The sequence below is a fragment of the Epinephelus fuscoguttatus genome, linkage group LG16, assembly GCF_011397635.1.
Source record: "Epinephelus fuscoguttatus linkage group LG16, E.fuscoguttatus.final_Chr_v1".
NCBI classification, from domain to species: domain Eukaryota; kingdom Metazoa; phylum Chordata; class Actinopteri; order Perciformes; family Serranidae; genus Epinephelus; species Epinephelus fuscoguttatus.
This window is the reverse complement of record NC_064767.1, coordinates 1833158-1855402: the sequence shown is the minus strand read 5'-3', so window position 1 is coordinate 1855402 and position 22245 is coordinate 1833158. Positions and strand designations below refer to the sequence as shown.

Below are 22245 nucleotides of genomic sequence, written 5' to 3'. Positions count from 1 at the left end.
CCAACCATCCACCCCGACCTCCTCCATCAGAGGTTGTGTCTCCTTTACTTGTGACAGACAACAGTCATTATGACACAAACAAAGGAGGTCACTCATCAGGAGTAAAACAGGTGGTTTCAAAGCTCCAATAATCAATACTTGTATATTGACAATGGATCAGCTGACTGTAATGGTCAAGTGTTGTGTGGTGGTGATGAACCCACAGTAAACTGTTGAAACACCACCTGCTCAGGTACACTGAACTAAAACAATATCAGCTGATTAATAATAAGTGATGAACATGTCCATGTGGAGACAGTAACAAAGCTGTGTGTATGAGAGTGATGTAATGTCCATGTTTCCATGGTGAAAGAGGAAGTGCTGCTCTGACCCCCCTCCTCCTTTCAGGGTGGAGCCTGCTGGAGTCCGATGGTTGAGACCAGGTCTGAGGAAGTGTAAGTGTGTTTTTCATTTGATCTTCAAACTGTGACATCACTCATTCAAATCTCTGATGTCATCATCAGAGTGATGATAGATGAATAACTGCAGCTGTATTGTGTCTTCTTCTCTCCATCAGATTCCTGTGAACTCACAGTCGACACAAACACAGTGAACAGACGCCTCAAACTGTCTGACAACAACAGGGAGGTGACATATGTGGAGGAGGATCAGTCATATCCTGATCATCCAGACAGATTTGACGTTTGGCCTCAGCTGCTGTGTAGAACTGGTCTGACTGGTCGCTGTTACTGGGAGGTCGAGTGGAGAGGAAGAGTTTTTATATCAGTGAGTTACAGAGGGATCAGGAGGAGAGGAGACAGTGAAGACTGCGTGTTTGGAAGGAATGATCAGTCCTGGAGTCTGAGCTGCTCTGATGGTCGTTACACTGTCAGGCACAAAAACAGAGTAACATATATCTCCTCCTCCTCCTCCTCCTCCTCTGTCTCTGGTAGAGTAGCAGTGTATGTGGACTGTCCTGCTGGCACTCTGTCCTTCTTCAGAGTCTCCTCTGACACACCGATCCACCTCAACACCTTCAACACCACATTCACTGAACCTCTTTATCCTGGGTTCAGGCTCAGGTCACCTGGTTCCTCAGTGTCTCTGTGTTCTCTGTAGGAGGGAGAGTCTCCTCCTGTTAGAGAAACTTTCTCACTGCTGAACAGATAGTTCAGTGTGTACAGGACTTGTTGAGTTCTTGAGACAAAATGACGCTACAACCTTCAGTGGAAACTAAAATCATCAACCCACTGAGGGCTGGATTAAACATCACACCAAAAATCAAAGTAAAAAATTGAAATCACAGCTGATCCAACTCATCCACTCTGGATACATGAGGCCAGGCATTGTCCTGCACCAGGAGGAACCCAGGGCCCACAGAGGAGACAGAGGAACAGAACACTGAACGATCACTGAATGAGACAACAATGTTCCACTATACCTCAAAATAGAATATCATTTTCAGTATTATAATTTTCTTTCATACAATTCAAACTGAATTGAAGAAAACAAAAATGTAAATGTTAAAATGCACAAATTCAAGTGCTGATAAAAAAAAGAAATGGAATAAGACAGAATAAAAAAGTTTATAAAAACAGAAGGTCTCTTCTTTAGTTTGATGGATATACTGTTTACATATTCATTCATTCATGTTCTAACCACTTCATCCTCTTGAGGGTCGCGGGGGGGCTGGAGCCTATCCCAGCTGACATCAGGCGAGAGGCAGGGTTCATCCTGGACAGGTCGCCAGACTATCACAGGGCTGACACATAGAGACAGACAACCATTCACACTCACATTCACACCTATGGACAATTTAGAGTTACCAATTAACCTGCATGTCTTTGGACTGTGGGAGGAAGCCGGAGTGCCCGGAGAGAACCCGGAAGGGCTCCCACGCCCGGGATCGAACCGGCAACCCTCTTGCTGTGAGGCGAGAGTGCTAACCACCACACCACCGTGCCGTATATCTGTAATTTATCATTACAGACCGCTACATTTCCAGACAAAATGAAAATAGCAAAAGTCATAGCTCTGTATAAATCTGGGAACAAACACCACTTCACAAACTACAGACCTGTTTCATTACGACCTCAAGTCTCCAAAATTCTAGAAAAGCTTTTCAATAACCGACTGGAAAAATTCATAGACAAATACAAATGACTCACTGAAAGTCAATATGGATTCAGATCAAACAGCAACATCACTGGCATTAATAGATTCAGCTGAGGAAATCACAGATTCACTGGACCATAAACTGTATACAGTTGGAATATTCACAGACATAAAAAAGCTTTTGACACAATAGACCATGATATATTATTCAATGAACTAGAACACTGTGGCATCAGGGGTAAAGAGTTGGACTGGGTGAGGAGTTATTTGTCTAACAGAAAGCAGTTTGTGAAGCTGGGTGATCAGTGTTCAACATGTTTGGAGATTACTCGTGGTGTCCCCCAGAGGTCAGTGTTGGGCCCTAAATTGTTAGTTCTTCATATCAATGATTTATGCAACGTATCAAAACTATTCAAACTGGTGTTATTTGCTGATGATACAAATTAAAAATATGGTTTGATAGAAATAAATGATCATTAAATCTGAACAAAACAAGACTGACACTTTTTGGGAACTGCAGAACTAATACAGAGATAAAGATGAATTTGAATGGGTTTAATATTGAAACAGTTAATGAAATCAAATTCCTTGGGGTGACAACAGATGACCAAATCTGCTGGAAATCACATATGAAGCATGTACAAACCAAAGTATCAAAAAGTACTGCAGTATTAAATAAATCAAATCCACATTCTGTACTGTTCACTAGTTCTTCCATATCTAAATGACTGTGCAGAGGTTTGGGCAACAACTACATCAGTACAATTCATCCATGACTTATTTCGCAAAAGAAAGCACTTCAGATCATTCATGGGGCAGGATATAGGGATCATACAGACTCTTTATTCTTACAGTCAAAACTCTGACAATCTAAAGATCTTGTGGAATGACAGACTGCACAAAACACGTTTGGACTCTGATACTTGAATTATTTTATCAAGGCTCATATTTCATGTTAATTGAGGCCTCTGTTGGTCAAAGTGCTCTCATAGATCAGAGGATAATTTCTACTCTGTTAATTAATAACTGAATCAACTCAATAACAATGTTTTATTATGATGAAATAACCAGTCTATGAAGGAAGGACCACTGTAGTTATTTTACATGATCTGAGCTTTGAACTCTGTTAATCTGGATTTGTGTGTTATCTGCAGTCACAGAGACAAAAGTTTTCAAAGTGAATCCAACAGAAACAAATGAGACACTTTTTTCCTATGTTGTTATGCTATGCTAATATAAAGCAATGTATTTCTGTCTGTGGAGTGAAACAATGGAAGCGTTTGAAAGTGGAGCTCAAGAAATGTCCAAACATAAAGCAGTTTAAAAAGAGATGATTTTCACAAGGTACAAGAATGAAGAAGGTGTTTGACTATCAGCAGGTGTTTACTCTTTATTTATTAATTTATTTATTACCATTTGGTTTTGTTTATGTACATGTGAGTATGTGTACATACCATACATAGTTTGAGAAAAACAATTTACTAACAGGAAATATTCAAAAATTATTCAACTAGAACTCAAGCAAACTCAAGTTTGCATTCCACAATTTTTAAGTGGCTTGCTGTGTTGATTAATCCAAATTTCATCAACCTGGCTTCTTAATACAACGTGTGTATTTCTGCCAATAAGTTTTTATACAGCCTTAAAAGTGGCTTGATCTTTTCTTAAAATAGTAAATAATTCCTCCACGCTACTGAAAGTATTATTCTTATTCAACAGTATATTGCTGAACTTCTCTGCCTCTATTCCAGTGCCTGACCTCTCAGATCCTGGGAACATTGTCTTTTAACTGTCCCCTGATTCAGGCTGGTGGGTAAGGGAGATCGGGCTTTTGCGGTAGCTGCGGCAAAGCTTTGGAATAGCCTCCCACTCTCAGTTAAATACTCCCCCATCATTGACACTTCTAAGACAAATCTTAAAATGTAGATGTTTTCAATGGCCCTCAGTTGTCTGTAGTCAATTTAATATTTTAGTAATTTTTAATCTTTTTTACATTTGTAATTGTTATTACTGTTTTTATTTGTGTACATTTTATATTGCTTTGTGTGTCATTCTTTTTTATGAACAGCACTTTGGTCAACTGCGGTTGTTTTAAAATGTGCTATATAATAAATTTGATTTGATTTTGATTTGAATAGCCAGTGTAATGGCTTTCATAATCTTAACTACCTTCTCACCTTATATTTTATCAGCAACACGCTGCCCTTTTAATATACATTCCTTTTCACTGCTGTGACATATAAATATAGAAGTGGAGGGTGGCCTGGGAAATGTAAACTGTCAAACTGTTTTTTTCTGTCTTTCTTTTTTTTTTCCTTGCATGTTTTGGAATGTCTTTCAGAATAATGTCTTTACAGGCTCATCTTGTGATGGTAAATTGCATGTCACTTATTGATCAATAAAACAAATTACCTCTTCATCTGTGTTTTTTATCAATTTGTGGTGCATTCTCAATACAGAACAAGCAATGAACATAAGGTGAACAACATTGTTGAAATTCCACAAAATAAAAGTAGTCCAAGATTTTTCCTGTGATGGAGACATGAGTACTTTCCTCAAAAACAATACCATCTAAAATCAAACATCTTTACTGCAGTGACAATACAACGGTGCAACAGTTCACACCTGTCTGCCCATTTTAAATTGCCAACTGCCTGTATTTCTTCTTCCTGTTTCAAAATGCTAAGGAGAAGACTTGTCCAACACAAAACTGCAGAAAGAAATGAAGAGAACTACAGAGGGACACCAAGCTGACAGACATAAGCTAAGAGGTCATGCTTTGCTCTCTGCCAAAAAGCTGGGCTACCTCTAATAGCTCTAAAAAAAATGGAACCCATCATCAAACTGAAACAATATTTGCTCAGAACAACAGGCATAACAACAAGAACAATAATAATAAGTATTATAATCATAATGATGTCATTAATAATAAACAATAATAATAAAAATTTTCATAGGCATTTCTAGATATACAGACTCCATTACTGAAATGTCCAAATAGTACTGCCTCCTTTGTTTTTCATTCTTTACCTCAGATACTTTATTCCACATACTGCATCTTTTATAAATGTGTTTATAGTCAGCTATTTCCTTATTTATTGTATTCTCTGCTTCATTAAAAAATACTTACATTTCTTCCATGTTAAAATTATGTTTAAAGCAGTAATTCACCTGCAAAATGATCATTTGCAATTATTTATCATGTTACATTGAAAACTTTGTTTTTATGTCATGTTTAATATCAGTACAGCATGGTTTAGGACTTGTTGCCTGTCTTCAGTACTCGATGCTTCATTCCTCATTCAATTAACCTCTGCCCTCTGATTTTGGATGAGGATGTTCACATGACGGATGAATCCACTGAATGAACCATCTGTATTATCTTTTGTGTGCAGGTTGTGCAGTCTGCCCTGTTGATATCTACTGACATTTTATTATGAACACGTTTCAGGGACCTTTGTTGCATGTCATGTCATGTCCATCTGTCTCTATCCTCATGCCCTGTCTGTCTCTGTTGTCTCATTTAAATAAATGTTCTCATTTCACACTCAAGCATCATAAACTGAATCCTTAACTGACTGTAGCTGTCTTGGGTTCCTGGCATGTCATCAACGATCATATTTTCACAACACACAAAAGTCTTTTGCATATCTTAGTTGTCATCATTTCCTGGAAATCTGTAAAAATCACTGAAAAGACCTCTTAGTGGAGAAATACAGACTAAATTCTTGAAATGTCTAAACAGTACAACCACCTTCTTTTTAAAGTCTTTACCTCATATAAGTTATTCCACATACTGCATCTTTTATGAATGTGTTCATAATCAGCTATTTTCGCAAGTGTTTTTTCTGTGCTATTTCTTTCCTACACAAAAAATAATTTCATTGCTTACATGTCAAAATATACACTGAACAAAAATATAAACACAACACTTTTGTTTTTGCTAGCATTTTTCATGAGCTGAACTCAAAGATCTAAAACATTTTCTATATACACAAAAGACCATTTCCTCACAAATATTGTTCACAAATCTGTCTAAATCTGTGTTAGTGAGCACCTCTCCTTTGCCGAGATAATCCATCCCACCTCACAGGTGTGGCATATAAAGATGCTGATTAGACAGTATGATTATTGCACAGGTGTGCCTTAGGCTGGCCACAATAAAAGACCACTCCAAAATGGTCAGTTTTATCACACAGCACAATGCCACAGATATCGCAAGTTTTGAGGGAGCGTGCAATTGGTGTGCTGACTGCAGGAATGTCCACCAGAGCTGTTGCCCGTGAATTGAATGTACATTTCTCTACCGTAAGCCGTCTCCAAAGGCGTTTCAGACAATTTGGCTGTACATCCAACCGGCCTCACAACCGCAGACCACGTGTAACCACACCAGCCCAGGACCTCCACATCCAGCATGTTCACCTCCAAGATTGTCTAAGACCAGCCACCCGGACAGCTGCTGCAACAATCGGGTTGCATAACCAAAGAATTTCTGCACAAACTGTCAGAAACCATCTCAGGGAAGCTCATCTGCATGCTCGTCATCCATATCGGGGTCTCGACCTGACTGCAGTTCGTCGTCGTAACCGACTTGAGTGGGCAAATTCTCACATTTGATGGTGTCTGGCACGTTGGAGAGGTGTTCTCTTCATGGATGAATGGATGGATGTGGCATCGTGTGGGTGAGCGGTTTGCTGATGTTGTGGATCGAGTGGCCCATGGTGGCGGTGGGGTTATGGTATGGGCAGGCGTATGTTATGGACAATGAACACAGGTGCATTTTATTGATGGCATTTTGAATGCACAGAGATACTGTGACGAGATCCTGAGGCCCATTGTTGTACCATCCATCCATGACCATCACCTCATGTTGCAGCATGATAATGCACGGCCCCATGTTGCAAGGATCTGTACACAATTCCTGGAAGCTGAAAACATCCCAGTTCTTGCATCGCCAGCATACTCACCAGACATGTCACCCATTGAGCATGTTTGGGATGCTCTGGATCGGCGTATACGACAGTGTGTTCCACTTCCTACCAATATCCAGCAACTTCGCACAGCCATTGAAGAGGAGTGGACCAACATTTCCACAGGCCACAATCAACAACCTGATCAACTCTATGCGAAGATGTGTTGCACTGTGTGAGGCAAATGGTGGTCACACCAGATACTGACTGGTTTTCTGACCCCCCAATAAAGCAAAACTGCACATTTCAGAGTGGCCTTTTATTGTGGCCAGCCTAAGGCACACCTGTGCAATAATCATGCTGTCTAATCAGCATCTTGATATGCCACACCTGTGAGGTGGGATGGATTATCTCGGCAAAGGAGAAGTGCTCACTAACACAGATTTAGACAGATTTGTAAGCAATATTTGTGAGAAATGGTCTTTTGTATATATAGAAAATGTTTTAGATCCTTGAGTTCAGCTCATGAAAAATAGGAGCAAAAACAAAAGTGTTGCGTTTATATTTTTGTTCAGTGTATTTAATGTAATACTTCACCCACAAAATTACAAGTTGTATATCAATTACTCTTTGTGCATGCATTGACTTTGTGAAGAATAGTTGTTTATTTTGGTTCTCTGTTCAGCGTAGATGCATTTTACAAAAACACTAAATATTTTTTAATTTAATTGAAGTCATGGGGGTCTGTATTTAACAGTGCCAAACTCTATCAAAACTTCTGTTTAAAAAATCTCTCACAACTCCTACAGTACAATCCAAGTCTCTTTTATCCGTCATGTTCTTTTGTAAAATAATATCCGTGATTGAGTGTTGATGTTGTCAGTGATGGGGAGCTTTATTCGTTCTCAGGTTTGTTGCAGTGTATCAGAGTGGCTGCTGCTGTGGGTTAAACTTTAACATGTATCATATAAAGTCATATAAAAACGCAGCAGCTGAACTTTGAACTGAGCGCTGCAGGTTGGTTCATCACAGTGTTTGAGTGTGACAGTAGCCTGCAGACACAGAGGACTGAATCCTGACGGAGGACAACAGAAAACTCTTTGTGTCCACAGACCTGGTCCAGACAGCAGAGAGCTGCAGAGTGATGAAGTCCATGAGAAGAAACTGAGTAAGTGGACCTTTGATTGATTCCAGTCTCTAATGTGTCTCTGTTGATTCATGTGTCCACCTCCTGTCTTTGATCCAGACTCCACAGCACAAAGTTTATCTGACAACAAACACTTTAAAGTCTAATGATGAACCTGTCTATCTGTCTGTCTGTCTGTCTTCATCAGGAGGCTGCAGGTTATCACCAACATGAAAAGGTATCACACTCAACACACTCATCACATTTGATCGTGTTTCACCTTCAACATGTTCATCAACTCTCTGTTTCCTGTTTCTCTGCTCTCTCACCTCAACACTGACTCATAATAAACCTGTAAATGTACTCAAAGAGCCACAGTGTGTCAATATAACTTCATGTAAATATCATACAAAAGTCATTTCCACACGTTGTATCAAACACATACAGTTGATACTGGACTGCAGTTTGGACTCTGATACTTTATTATTATTTTATTATGAATTATTTTATCAAGGCTCATATTTCATGTTTATTGAGGCCTCTGTTGGTCAAAGTGCTCTCATAGATCAGAGGATGATTTCTACTCTGTTAATTAATAACTGAATCAACTCAATAACAATGTTTTATTATGATGAAATAACCAGTCTATGAAGGAAGGACCACTGTAGTTATTTTACATGATCTGAGCTTTGAACTCTGATAATGTGGATTTGTGTGTTATCTGCAGTCACAGAGACAAAAGTTTTCAAAGTGAATCCAACAGAAACAAATGAGAGCATCTGTGAGTGTGAGGACGATCAGCTGACGGTTTCATGTCAGAATAACATGAGCCGTGTTCACACTTTATTCTTTGTATGTATGTATTTGTGTTGTATATATAGTGAACGTTACATGATGTGTCTCTGTTAAAGTGTCTGAAGCAGCAGACTGAACACATGTCGCAGAAACTGTTGATACAAAAACTGTTGGAGACAAACTCTGAGATTAATCACAGCTTCAACTGTTTGTTATATGTCATGCTGTATCCATGGCAACGACTGTAGTCCTCATGTTAACCCTGTGGACTCAGCAGTGTCACAGTGTTAACAGTGAGAATTTAAACACATGACAGAGTGAGTGAAGTGTGGGAGGGCTCAGTGTGCAGGTCCACAGGGTGGAGGTTTGGATTGTGAGCTCCCCCTGGTGGTCAGTGAGGTTTACAGCTGCTCTCAGTGTTCCTGTCAGTCTGCTGTCATCCTGTAGGATTCTACTTCTCCTGTTGATAGCTGCTGATACTGAGGCTGAAGACTGAAAACTGAATTTCCCTCCCTGCTGCTCTTCCTCTCTGTGTGCTAGGATCCATCAGAGTCTAGACTACCCTCGACCTGAACCTGGACCAGAACCCAAACCTGGACTTGAACCTGAACCTGGACCTGAACCTGAACCTGAACCTGACCCCAGCTGTGTGTCCCTTCAGACTGACACGTCACATGAACATGGCATCGATGTTAAAGGACGAAAAGTCTCTGCTGCACAGTAAGCTGACATTAAATGTTAAATGAACCTGACAGCTTCCCAGTATAACTGGTCTTGTCTCCATCATCTCCATCATCTCCATCATCTCCATGCCCCAAGCCTCGCTTTCTGTCATCTAAAAGGGAGGGAGCAAGTACAGCCTCAACACAGTCTCTTCCACGGTCCATATCCCACTCAGTCAATCTCCACTCAAAACACAAAATCCATCATGTAACTTTAGCCTCCCTCCATTGTCCCGACAACTGTGGCCTAATGCTAAAAGAATTCTCTCATTTCAGTCGTCATGCTCGCTGCTCCGTCAACATGAGCTCTCTTCTGGAGGCCATCATCACCCCCAAAGAAAAACTCTGAAACGTTAACACACCTGTTCTTTTTCTCAATCTGTAGAGTTTAAGATTGTTGCATCACCACAAACAACTGGATTGCAACAGTTTCACAGTGCAAACTATTTACAGTGTCCATTGAAATAGATCCCATTCAAGACATCTTCTGTTTTTCTAATCCATACCCAATTATGATCTGCCAGGCAGTCGTAGTTGGAAATCCAACAGGAGTGGACGGAAGTGCTAAAAAGAAAACTGTGCAGGGCAAGCCTGGTCTCACTCCAAGGTCATCAAAATCTGTCAATTGGGCAGTGACTTGTGGTGTCACAAACCAATGAAAAAAGGCCTTTACCATTGGCATGATATGGGGCTGGACGCCATTATAATTTCACAGTACCCGGCGACCTCAGGGGGAAATGCAATGGGACAAAGACAAAAGTTACGGCAGTGAAAGTCCTACTGGGATGGGCAGGGAGGGGTGGTGGATGGATTCAACAAACTCCAACTTTCACCTGAGAGAGCGGTGTTCATGTCCCATAAGATTCCAGAGCCCAACAATGTTATTTTATCCTAAACCTAACCACATGCTTTTGTTGCCTAAACCCAACTATGTGTTTGTTGTTGAAGGAAAAAAAACATCAATTCACAGTGTTGTACTGTTGAAGTGTGTGTGTTTTTAAAGAGACTGTATGTAGACGTTAAGTTTTCTGTGAAAAAGGATGTGTTTTTTGAAAACACACAATGCATGTAACAGGCAGAATTGAAATGGTGTCCCAGAACGTCAACAGCTAACACACCCAGGGTACCTTGTGCGTTGTATGTGGACGATGAAAGTCTGTGACCAAACGTCAATATATGACAAGGTCGGAGTTAGAATGTACTGGCAGGGCTCTCGTATCGTTTTAAAGATGATTTTCAGAGGAAGACAGAGGAACCAGAACAGAAAAGAGTCTTGACCGAGATCAAAGACCACACCACCAGGGACAGGGCAGCTAACTGTCCAGAGGTAAAGGAGGAGGGTAGGGTTTGATGGCTTGTTAGTATGAAGGACCAGCTGCAGAGGTCTGAAGACAAGCTGCAGTTCAACAAGACAAAGATTTAGCACTATCAGAAACTGACCCTGCACTCAGATGTGCTGCGTCCAAAACCCAAAACAGGCCACAGTTTCAATTGGAGTGGCAGCTCAACAGTGTTAAGTCTTAGCACATCTGACTGACAACACACTGGTTAAACATTCACATACACTGAATACAAACAAGCATTGAGATAAAATAACTTTTATTATCCAATAAAACCAGTGAAATCAGAGACAGAAATCTTGTATGTTCAGTAAATGTCAGTGTTTCTATCAGTTTCCAGCAGCAGAGAGAAAAGTCCCCTGTACCCAGCTGTGTGTCCATGAAGAGTCATCGGTCAAAAGAGGATTTAACTGACTTCAAAGATGGACGTCCTTCTTCTGACCCACTGTAAGTACTTAAAACTGTCAACTGAAACAGATGGGCTATCAGTTACAGATACAGAACTGGTAGTTCTTGATTTACAGTGTTGTTTACATCTGGTTTTCATTACAATCAATAATGGCAGAGCACTACATCTGCTGAAGCTGAAGCCCTCTGGGCAGTAGTTGCAGATCTTTAAAGGATTACCTGCAGTGGCATGGCGAGTAGTTTCTGAGGACTATGGATCAGATACAGGGGCCTGAGGACTCACTAAAGTGGTCTGGAAAGAAATCAAGGAGGTTGTGGACTAGCTCCAAATTCTTAGGGACTACGCGTAAGGGCATGGGGTGTGGTTTCAGAAGGCTGTGGATCAGATGCAGAAGATTGAGGACTTCCTGCAGAGGTTTGGGTGCAGAGCACAATTTGAGAGAGTCAGTAAGTTAGTCAGTGTAATAAATCTCTTTTGAAGGGTTGCCCTTATGTCCTAGCCTTTGTAGGTAACTATTCTTTTGTTTTGCAGATGCCTCTAGAAACAATCTGAAGCAATCTGAGGCTTTAAAGCTAAAGCCTCAGATTGCTAATTGCAATTATAATCAGGGAATGTAGTGCAGGCTCCACCCACAAATGACCAAGACAAAGCTTTATCACTGACAGAAACTGGCCGTGCTCCCAGATGTGCTGTGGTCCAAAGACAAACACAGGTCACAGTTTCAAGTGTAGGGGCAGGTCAACAGCATCAAGTGTAAGCCTGGCACTGGTATAAAATTCCAAAATTCCAAGTATCACATCAGATTGTGGTGATCAGTGCCTTTAAGCACACACGCCGCTGCCTCACACACATCCACCAGTCAGGTCAAGGAATATCTATGCTGTGTTTTATGATGAATAGAAATCTTGTATGTTCAGTAAATGTCAGTGTTTCTATCAGTTTCCAGCAGCAGAGAGAAAAGTCCCCTGTACCCAGCTGTGTGTCCATGAAGAGTGATCAGTCATTCGGTCGTCTGATTGACCTAAAAGATGGACAACCTTCTTTTGACCCACTGTAAGTACTTAATGTTGGTTCAACAGATGGGTTTGCAGTGAGACTGATACAGAATTGGTTGCCCATCATTTGTTTGCATCTGGTCTTCATCAGGATCAATCATAAAAGAACACGCCATCTTTAAATAGTTGTGTTTGAAAATTACAAACTATAATATATATATATATATATATATATATATATATATATATATATATATATATATATATATATATATATATAGTGCAGTGTCGAGTGTGACCACTTCAGATCTACAACGGTGAACGGCATGCTGGGCATGGGTACAGCTTACTCCATCACTTGCTATAGCACATTCAAGAACAGATAAAGAAACACTTTATGGGATCTTACCCTGCAGCAAAATCAAACATTTCAAGCATCAAGCATTGGAATTAACACTTTTGTTCCCAGATGTGGCCTTCTCCAAAACAGCTAGCTGTTAGCAAATGATGTGTGCACTGTAGCATTGTCAGGGCAAACAAGTATGTCATGGCGGGTGTATTGTTCAGGACCCGAACAAAAATGGCATCATGTGTAAATCTGTTTGGATGAACGTTTCTAAAGAAAGCTGCAAGCAGCTATTCCAGAGGCCAAACAGTTGGCTCCTTCCAAACAGGCATTGCACTAATTATTTCTAATTCCTCCACAGAGTGGACCAGGAGAGCTCAGAGGTTCCCAGTGCTCAGTCTGCCCAGCAGCATCTAACACACCTGGACTCCATATTTATGGTCTGTACATGTACAACAACTACTTTGACATCTATTCTGTTCACAATCATCTCCATGCTGCACTTTTTACACCAGTGGATTGTCAGTGTGTCCAACATGGATCTGATGTTTGAGTGTGTCATTCATATAATATTCTGTTCCAGCTGCTGGAGGAGAACATCCTCACTTTTGTGAAGAACCAGCTGAAGAAGATCCAGAAGGTTCTGAGTTCAGATTACCCAGAATGCTTAGAGAGTCAGAGGGAGGATGAGGAGGTGTTGCATGGTGAGGATGAAGAGCAGAGGAGGAGCAGCAGAGAGGCATTTGTGAAGATCACACTGAACTTCCTGAGGAGAATGAAGCAGGAGGAGCTGGCTGACTGTCTGCAGAGCAGTAAGAGGATTTCTATAAAGATTTAACATGATGGATAAATGGGACGTTTACTAATGTCTCAAGAGACGGACCAAAATATATTCATATACTCATTCTTTGAGGAAATGACATGTTGAAATATTTTCTTTGTCTTACTGATCTTCTTTGTTGTGTTCATTCAGGACATCTTGCTGCAGTCTGTCAGCGTAAACTGAAATCTAACCTGCAGAAGAAGTTCCAGTGTGTGTTTGAGGGGATCGCTAAAGCAGGAAACCCAACCCTTCTGAATCAGATCTACACAGAGCTCTACATCACAGAGGGAGGGACTGCAGAGGTCAATGATGAACATGAGGTCAGACAGATTGAAACAGCATCCAGGAAACCACACAGACCAGAAACAACCATCAGACAAGAAGACATCTTTAAAGCCTCACCTGGAAGAGATGAACCAATCAGAACAGTGATGACAAAGGAGTGGCTGGCATTGGGAAAACAGTCTTAACACAGAAGTTCACTCTGGACTGGGCTGAAGACAAAGCCAACCAGGACATACAGTTGACATTTCCATTCACTTTCAGAGAGCTGAATGTGCTGAAAGAGAAAAAGTACAGCTTGGTGGAACTTGTTCATCACTTCTTTACTGAAACCAAAGAAGCAGGAATCTGCAGGTTTGAAGAGTTCCAGGTTGTGTTCATCTTTGATGGTCTGGATGAGTGTCGACTTCCTCTGGACTTCCACAACAATGAGATCCTGACTGATGTTACAGAGTCCACCTCAGTGGATGTGCTGCTGACAAACCTCATCAGGGGGAAACTGCTTCCTCTGCTCGCCTCTGGATAACCACACGACCTGCAGCAGCCAATCAGATCCCTCCTGACTGTGTTGACATGGTGACAGAGGTCAGAGGGTTCACTGACCCACAGAAGGAGGAGTACTTCAGGAAGAGATTCAGAGATGAGGAGCAGGCCAGCAGAATCATCTCCCACATCAAGACATCACGAAGCCTCCACATCATGTGCCACATCCCAGTCTTCTGCTGGATCACTGCTACAGTTCTGGAGGATGTGATGAAGACCAGAGAGGAAGGAGAGCTGCCCAAGACCCTGACTGAGATGTACATCCACTTCCTGGTGGTTCAGACCAAAGTGAAGAACATCAAGTATGATGGAGGAGCTGAGACAGATCATCACTGGAGTCCAGAGAGCAGGAAGATGATTGAGTCTCTGGGAAAACTGGCTTTTGATCAGCTGCAGAAAGGCAACCTGATCTTCTATGAATCAGACCTGACAGAGTGTGGCATCGATATCAGAGCAGCCTCAGTGTACTCAGGAGTGTTCACACAGATCTTTAAAGAGGAGAGAGGACTGTACCAGGACAAGGTCTTCTGCTTCGTCCATCTGAGTGTTCAGGAGTTTCTGGCTGCTCTTCATGTCCATCTGACCTTCATCAACTCTGGAGTCAATCTGATGGAAGAACAACAAAAAACTTCCCTTTGGTCTAAAGTCATCAGAAACAAACAGAATCTGAAGTATCTCCACCAGAGTGCTGTGGACAAGGCCTTACAGAGTCCAAATGGACACCTGGACTTGTTCCTCCGCTTCCTCCTGGGTCTCTCACTGCAGACCAATCAGAAACACCTTCAAGGTCTGCTGAGACAGACAGGAAGCTGCTCACAGACCAATCAGGAAACAGTCCAGTACATCAAGAAGAAGATCAACCAGGATCTGTCTGCAGAGAGAAGCATCAATCTGTTCCACTGTCTGAATGAACTGAATGATCGTTCTCTAGTGGAGGAGATCCAACAGTCCCTGAGTTCAGGACGTCTCTCCACAGATAAACTGTCTCCTGCTCAGTGGTCAGCTCTGGTCTTCATCTTACTGTCATCAGAAGAAGATCTGGACATGTTTGACCTGAAGAAATACTCTGCTTCAGAGGAGGCTCTTCTGAGGCTGCTGCCAGTGGTCAAAGCCTCCAACAAAGCTCTGTAAGTACAGAGACAGTTGGATTCATATATCATAACTTAAATGCTCTGTTGTCTTTTCAATGAATTGCTTGTGTTTTCTCCATTATTGTCTCTTCAGGCTGAGTGGTTGTAACCTTTCAAAGAGAAGCTGTGAAGCTCTGTCCTCAGTTCTCAGCTCCCAGTCCTCCAGTCTGAGACACCTGGACCTGAGTAACAATGACCTGAAGGCTTCAGGGGTGAAGCTTCTGTCTGATGGACTGAAGAGTTCACACTGTACACTGGAAACTCTCAGGTCAGATCAAGCTGCAGACCATCTGCAATGATTTCACATATTTCTCTAAACTCCATACAGTTTAAACATTCTCTCTCATGTCAGCATTTCTGAATCTGACAAATGTTCAATCAGGATTTGAAACTTCACAGTTCAGAAACTCTTTTCTGCTTCAATTCCACCTACTGAACAACATACAGATATGAACTCTGGCTGATATAGAAAAGACCATCATGCTTTCATATCATGTTATGTTTTACTGAACAAATTTAAAGTGGTTGCTTTTCACAGCAATATAGTCCACGATGAGCAGCGCTAAAATCAACCTGCGTAGTTGTCCCTCCATTGTGACATTAGAAAGTGTCACATTTGTCTTGCAAGTGTACTCTTCTTCAACTTTTGCTTTACTTCCTGGATTTTTCCCACATGGAAATTCTGATCAAAGAAAAGTCGCTTTCTCACACAAGGCATTTGATCTCTAGGCAATTATGCAACTTTGTGACAACATTAGTCCCTGATTCAGACCAAAGGAGACGACTCTAGGTCTGAAAGCACCCTGACACTCATTAATCAAAGAGGATTACATTTTAACACAAATTAGTTTTTTTTCCTTCTTGTTGATTGTTGTCTCTGTAGGCTGAGTGTCTGTGACCTCTCAGAGAGAAGCTGTGAAGCTCTGTCCTCAGTTCTCAGCTCCCAGTCCTCCAGTCTGAGACACCTGGACCTGAGTAACAACCACCTGAAGGATTCAGCAGTGAAGCTTCTGTCTGATGGACTGAAGAGTTCACACTGTACACTGGAAACTCTCAGGTCAGGATTCATCAACATGTTCAACTGATGGCCACTTAAATCCTGATTTACATTAGTTGATAAACTCATAACCATCACAGGATTGTCTCTGCTGATATGATTTCAAACCAGTTGTGTTTTGTGTTTCAGTCTCTTTCCATCAACATGTTTTATCTTGTTTTTTTTTCTGTTGTTGGAACTTGAAATATCAGAGAGGAATCAGTAATGTTGTCAGATAGTTGGTGGACATTAGTGGGTGTTTGGTTGGGACTAGAACAAAGTCAGTAATAATGTTGATGTAACCCCACAGTAGGCGACAGTATGGCAGTACTGTGGTACCCACCCTCACATTATGTGACATGTGTGTTGTTTTGTGTGTTTGCAGTGTGTCAGGCTGTCTGATCACAGAGGAAGGCTGTGCTTCTCTGGCCTCAGCTCTGAGCTCCAACCCTTCCCATCTGAGAGAGCTGGACCTGAGCTACAATCATCCAGGAGACTCAGGGGTGAAGCTGCTGTCGGCTGGACTGAAGGATCCACACTGGAGACTGGACACTCTCAGGTATGAAGAGGCCTGCTGCAGCCACACACACTCAGTCTGATAGAGGAGGTAGAGCTGGAAACTTTGTCTCTGTCACACTGTCAGCCTGGCTCATATGACCCTGACACACCAAGCTGACCTCAAACAACCACAGCTGATAAACACTGACTCAGCAAACTGTTTGTGTCCCACATCAGACCATCAATACAGACACAAGTAGTCAGGGAACAGTAGCCAGGATGGGCCAAAACAGGGAGGGAAAGTGATGAAATGTTTCTGGAGCCTTGTCTTGTTTCAACATTCAACCTCCTCCATCAGAGGTTGTGTCTCCTTTACTTGTGACAGACAACAGTCATTATGACACAAACAAAGGAGGTCACTCATCAGGAGTAAAACAGGTGGTTTCAAAGCTCCAATAATCAATACTTGTATATTGACAATGGATCAGCTGACTGTAATGGTCAAGTGTTGTGTGGTGGTGATGAACCCACAATAAACTGTTGAAACACCACCTGCTCAGGTACACTGAACTAAAACAATATCAGCTGATTAATAATAAGTGATGAACATGTCAGTCCATGTGGAGACAATAACAAAGCTGTGTGTATGAGAGTGATGTAATGTCCATGTTTCCATGGTGAAAGAGGAAGTGCTGCTCTGACCCCCCTCCTCCTTTCAGGGTGGAGCCTGCTGGAGTCCGATGGTTGACACCAGGTCTGAGGAAGTGTAAGTGTGTTTTTCATTTGATCTTCAAACTGTGACATCACTCATTCAAATCTCTGATGTCATCATCAGAGTGATGATAGATGAATAACTGCAGCTGTATTGTGTCTTCTTCTCTCCATCAGATTCCTGTGAACTCACAATCGACACAAACACAGTGAACAGACACCTCAAACTGTCTGACAACAACAGGAAGGTGACACATGTGGAGGAGGATCAGTCATATCCTGATCATCCAGACAGATTTGACCACTGGCCACAGCTGCTGTGTAGAACTGGTCTGACTGGTCGCTGTTACTGGGAGGTCGAGTGGAGAGGAAGAGTTTATATATCAGTGAGTTACAGAGGAATCAGGAGGAGTGGAGGCAGTGATGACTGTGCGTTTGGATGGAATGATCAGTCCTGGAGTCTGATCTGCTCTGATGGTGGTTACACTGTCTGGCACAAAAACAGAGTAACATCTTCCTCCTCCTCCTCCTCCTCTGGTAGAGTAGCAGTGTATGTGGACTGTCCTGCTGGCACTCTGTCCTTCTTCAGAGTCTCCTCTGACACACTGATCCACCTCCACACCTTCAACACCACATTCACTAAACCTCTTTATCCTGGGTTTGGGTTTGCAGTCTTGTCACCTGGTTCCTCAGTGTCTCTGTGTTCTCTGTAGGAGGGAGAGTCTCCTCCTGTTAGAGAAACTTTCTCACTGCTGAACAGATACGTTGGGATTCACAGGACCACAGATGATTTATCATTTGGTAAAATCATCACTGGACATTTAAAGGCTTTTTCCTCTGCATGCTCTTTGTTCTCCAAACAAAGACAACTATTTGACACCCATCCCCAGGAGGTCTCACCTCACACCTCAGTGAGAAACAAGTCTCACAACTTAATTGGACAGTACTGTTACAGTGGCATGCCTCTCTGTGATGTCACCAAACCCTGTAGAAGGTCTGCCCCCTCCAAGCCTTCACTCTCTTGCTCCAGCTGCTGAGCAGCTCACACCTCTTTCCGGCTGGGTCTGGACCAGCACAGAAGCCCAGACCCTTGCTCCATAGCCCAACCCAAAGGGAGGGCAATTGATCATAGACTCTCTTGCAAACACAAGGTTTGCAACTAGCTTTCCATCAACGAAGAGAACCAAGTGAGTTAGCACCCAGCGTCTAACTCTGCTAAACCCTGAGTGACCGGCTTCCTTGGAGTTTCACCTTTGGAACAAAGGACACAACAACAACTGCAGCTGAAACCACAGATCTTCTCAGCCTTCTTCTGCCGGCTAACAAAGCACCACCACCAAGTGACTCTTTCTCCCATCCACTCAAGGATCGGTAATGTAACAACTGGGCATAGCTTATCACAGCTTTACAGGCTAAGCAAGACTGTTTGACTTGTTGTGTGTGATTTGATGCTGTTTACTGAGTTATTGTTGTGATAGATTGCAGTCAGGTCATTGATTAGTTGGCTTCACCACAGCTAAGTGTTTAGTTTGCTAATGCTGATCACAAACAGATTCTTGCACACAACTAAACAATCTCTGCACTAATTCAGACTGTCTGCAACACACGTCACACTGACATAGACTCATTAACAAATAGGCTTTCAACAGAGCTACACCCAAACAGGCATCTCAAAATTCCCGCTTCTTTTCCTTTGTCTTTGTCCTGACCACACGGTCAGACAAACACCTCCCCCGACCTGAAGCCAGCCTTGATTCGGCCATTTTGGTAGTTCTCTGTTGTCAGCCATTTTGTTTTGTTGGCCAAACGGCTCTTTGATCACCACACCCACCTTTGTCTTTCTCTCTCTCTCTCTCGCTCTCTCTCTCTCTCTCTCTCTCTCGCACACACACACACACACATACACACACACACATATATACACACCAATCTTGTATATAGTTAGTTAGAATTTGTGTGTTTTGGTGTGCTTTGCTAATTTGTGAATAAATATAATTCTTTGGAATCATACCTGCTGTCTGTTTAATGTTGCACAAGAGTGAATGAATAGTCAACCTCTGCTGCATCAAGAACTCCGAAATCCTTCAGGCATTACCGTTAATTTTGGTTGTTGTCATTAATTTAATTATTAATCAAACTCCAAATTAATAGTTCAGCATATTTTAGGAGACTGATATATTTAACTGGCTATCATTTTTCCCTTTACGGGAATGGTGCCCCACGAGATGATTTAATGTTAATTAAGTCACATTATTTGACATGATTATTAATTATTAATAATAATTATTAATTATTTCCGATAGCCAATTAAATCCCTACATATTTGGTGCCACCGTGTGAAGCCCGACTTTATGTTCCCAACAGATAGTTCAGTCTGTACAGAGCAGCTGATGGTAGCTCAGAGAATGTGTGTAGGATGTGAGTTTGTCCTGAGGGTGGTGCGACAGTTAAGATCATGGACTTATAGTAGCAGCAAAGAAAAGACACTCTGCATGTGGCCTGCTCCCAGCCAGCAAAAGCTCTCTCTAAATGGTAGAAGAGACCAGACACCTTCATGCTCCAGGCAGATACAACGTTTGCAAGCTAACTTTTTGAGCAAATGAGAACAAGGCCAAGTTAGTGCCGTACTGCTAACTCTGTAAGGACAAAGAGCAACCGGGGTCCTCTGACCTGCACCACTGGAACCACAACTCTTCTAAGACAGGCTCATCTATAACAGACAACTATTGGCTAACAAGCAGAACAACAAAACAACCAACTCTTCCCTCCATTCATGGACTGGTAACATAAAAACTGGGCACAGAATTAGTACAACAGTACAGGACCATGACCTCTGTCAATACTGATTTCACAGTTATTGTTGTGATATCTTTGCAGTCAGGTTATTGAGTATTTGGCTTTGCAAAAGCAAAGTTGATTTAAGGTAGGTAATGCTTCACACAGACCTAGGGTCTTGTTAGCAATGAAAATCCTTTTTAGTAACCTGGCACCTCTATGAAACTTAGATTACACGCAAACATTTTGGCTTTCAACATAACTACACTCAGAGAGGGAACTTAAAACTTCCTCTCTCACATGTCCTATTGCTTTTCTGACCAATGTGCTCAGAAGACCTCCCTCTGTGGCCATCTTTGATTTGGCCATCTTCTTTTTAGCTGGAGCTGCTACCCCTCCCCCACTTCTTCTCATCTCTGCTGCATGATGCAGCAAAGAAAAGACAAAACTCTTCTAAATCATAGTAGAGACAAGTTACGACTCTGGGCAGACAAAGTTTGCAAGCTAACTTTCCAAACAAGCAACTAATCATTCTTTATAACTGCTGCTGAAAATATCAATACATTGATGTGTTTGATGTCTTTAATTGTTTACATGTAACTTAAGTCCACCCTTTATTAAAAAGTGTGTATTTTGTACTTATTAAACAAACCTAATAAGAGGAAGTTACTGACGCTGTTCTTTTTGAAGGAATTGTTGTTGGGCAGATGTATCTAGAAAGGCTATCATAGCATAGTGGCATATAAAGTAAATCCCGAACTGCCTTGTTGAGTCTTCAGTCCAATAGTCTGATGTTTTTTAAGGTGCAACACTCAGAGGAAAGATGGAATAACTGTCTGATGCAGTAGCTCAGGCTATTAGAGGACTGGTTGGAAGTTCTGAGGTTGTTGGTTGGATCCTTATTGAGGCTCAGAGAATTTAAAGGCAGGTGTTCAAGGGAGAGAGTAAAAGGTTGAGTGAAACACTGTGAGTGAGTGTGAAGTGAGAGGTGAATAGCTCAGACTGTTTAAGGGCTGCTTGGAGAGTCTGCGGTTGAAAGGTTGATCCTTCCCTGGGACAGGTGAATTTTAAAATCCGACACATGAAAAGTATAAAAGCTGAAAAGAACACAAACAAAGCGTCTTGAGCCTGATAGCTCAGGATGCTAAAGGACTAGTTGGAGATCCTGAGGTTGTGGGTTTTATCTGTATCAAGGGTCAGTGAGTTTTAAGGTTGGTGTACTGAGTAAAAGACCTGGTGACACACAGTGCTTGGAGAATCTCAGGTTAAAGGTTCAATCCAGGGCAGGTGAATTTTTAATTCCAACACCCAAATGAAAAGATTAAAAGGTTAAGTGAGACAGGTACTTGGTGGAATAGTTGGACTGACTGTGGCAATAAGGTGCCAATGTTCCAGAGTGTGGGTTTGAAATCCTGGCTGTTTTTGGTACCTGGAGCGTTCTTAATAGCTCTTCAGTGTCAGGGTTGGAAGGAGGCCATGTCTCATACTGTACTATGACTTTTTTAACAGTCTTTTGACATGCTATTTTATAACCCTTTTTTCTTTCAACAATACTATGACTTTCTTGACATACTCTACAATGACTTTTCTGACATACTGCACTGACTTGACTTGCATGTGAGAGCCACTTAGGCACAAAGTAATATTTGATAAAGCGTTTCTGTTGCCAAGTATATGCAATATGTTCTGGCTGGTTCACACAACAGTTAA

At 41.8% G+C, this 22245-nt stretch overlaps 1 pseudogene; it reads left to right on the top strand.

The window, feature by feature from the left end:
* Positions 1-19661, top strand: part of LOC125903020 (NLR family CARD domain-containing protein 3-like) — an 82415-nt pseudogene extending 62754 nt beyond the window's left edge.
* The last annotated feature ends 2584 nt before the right edge of the window (positions 19662-22245 follow it).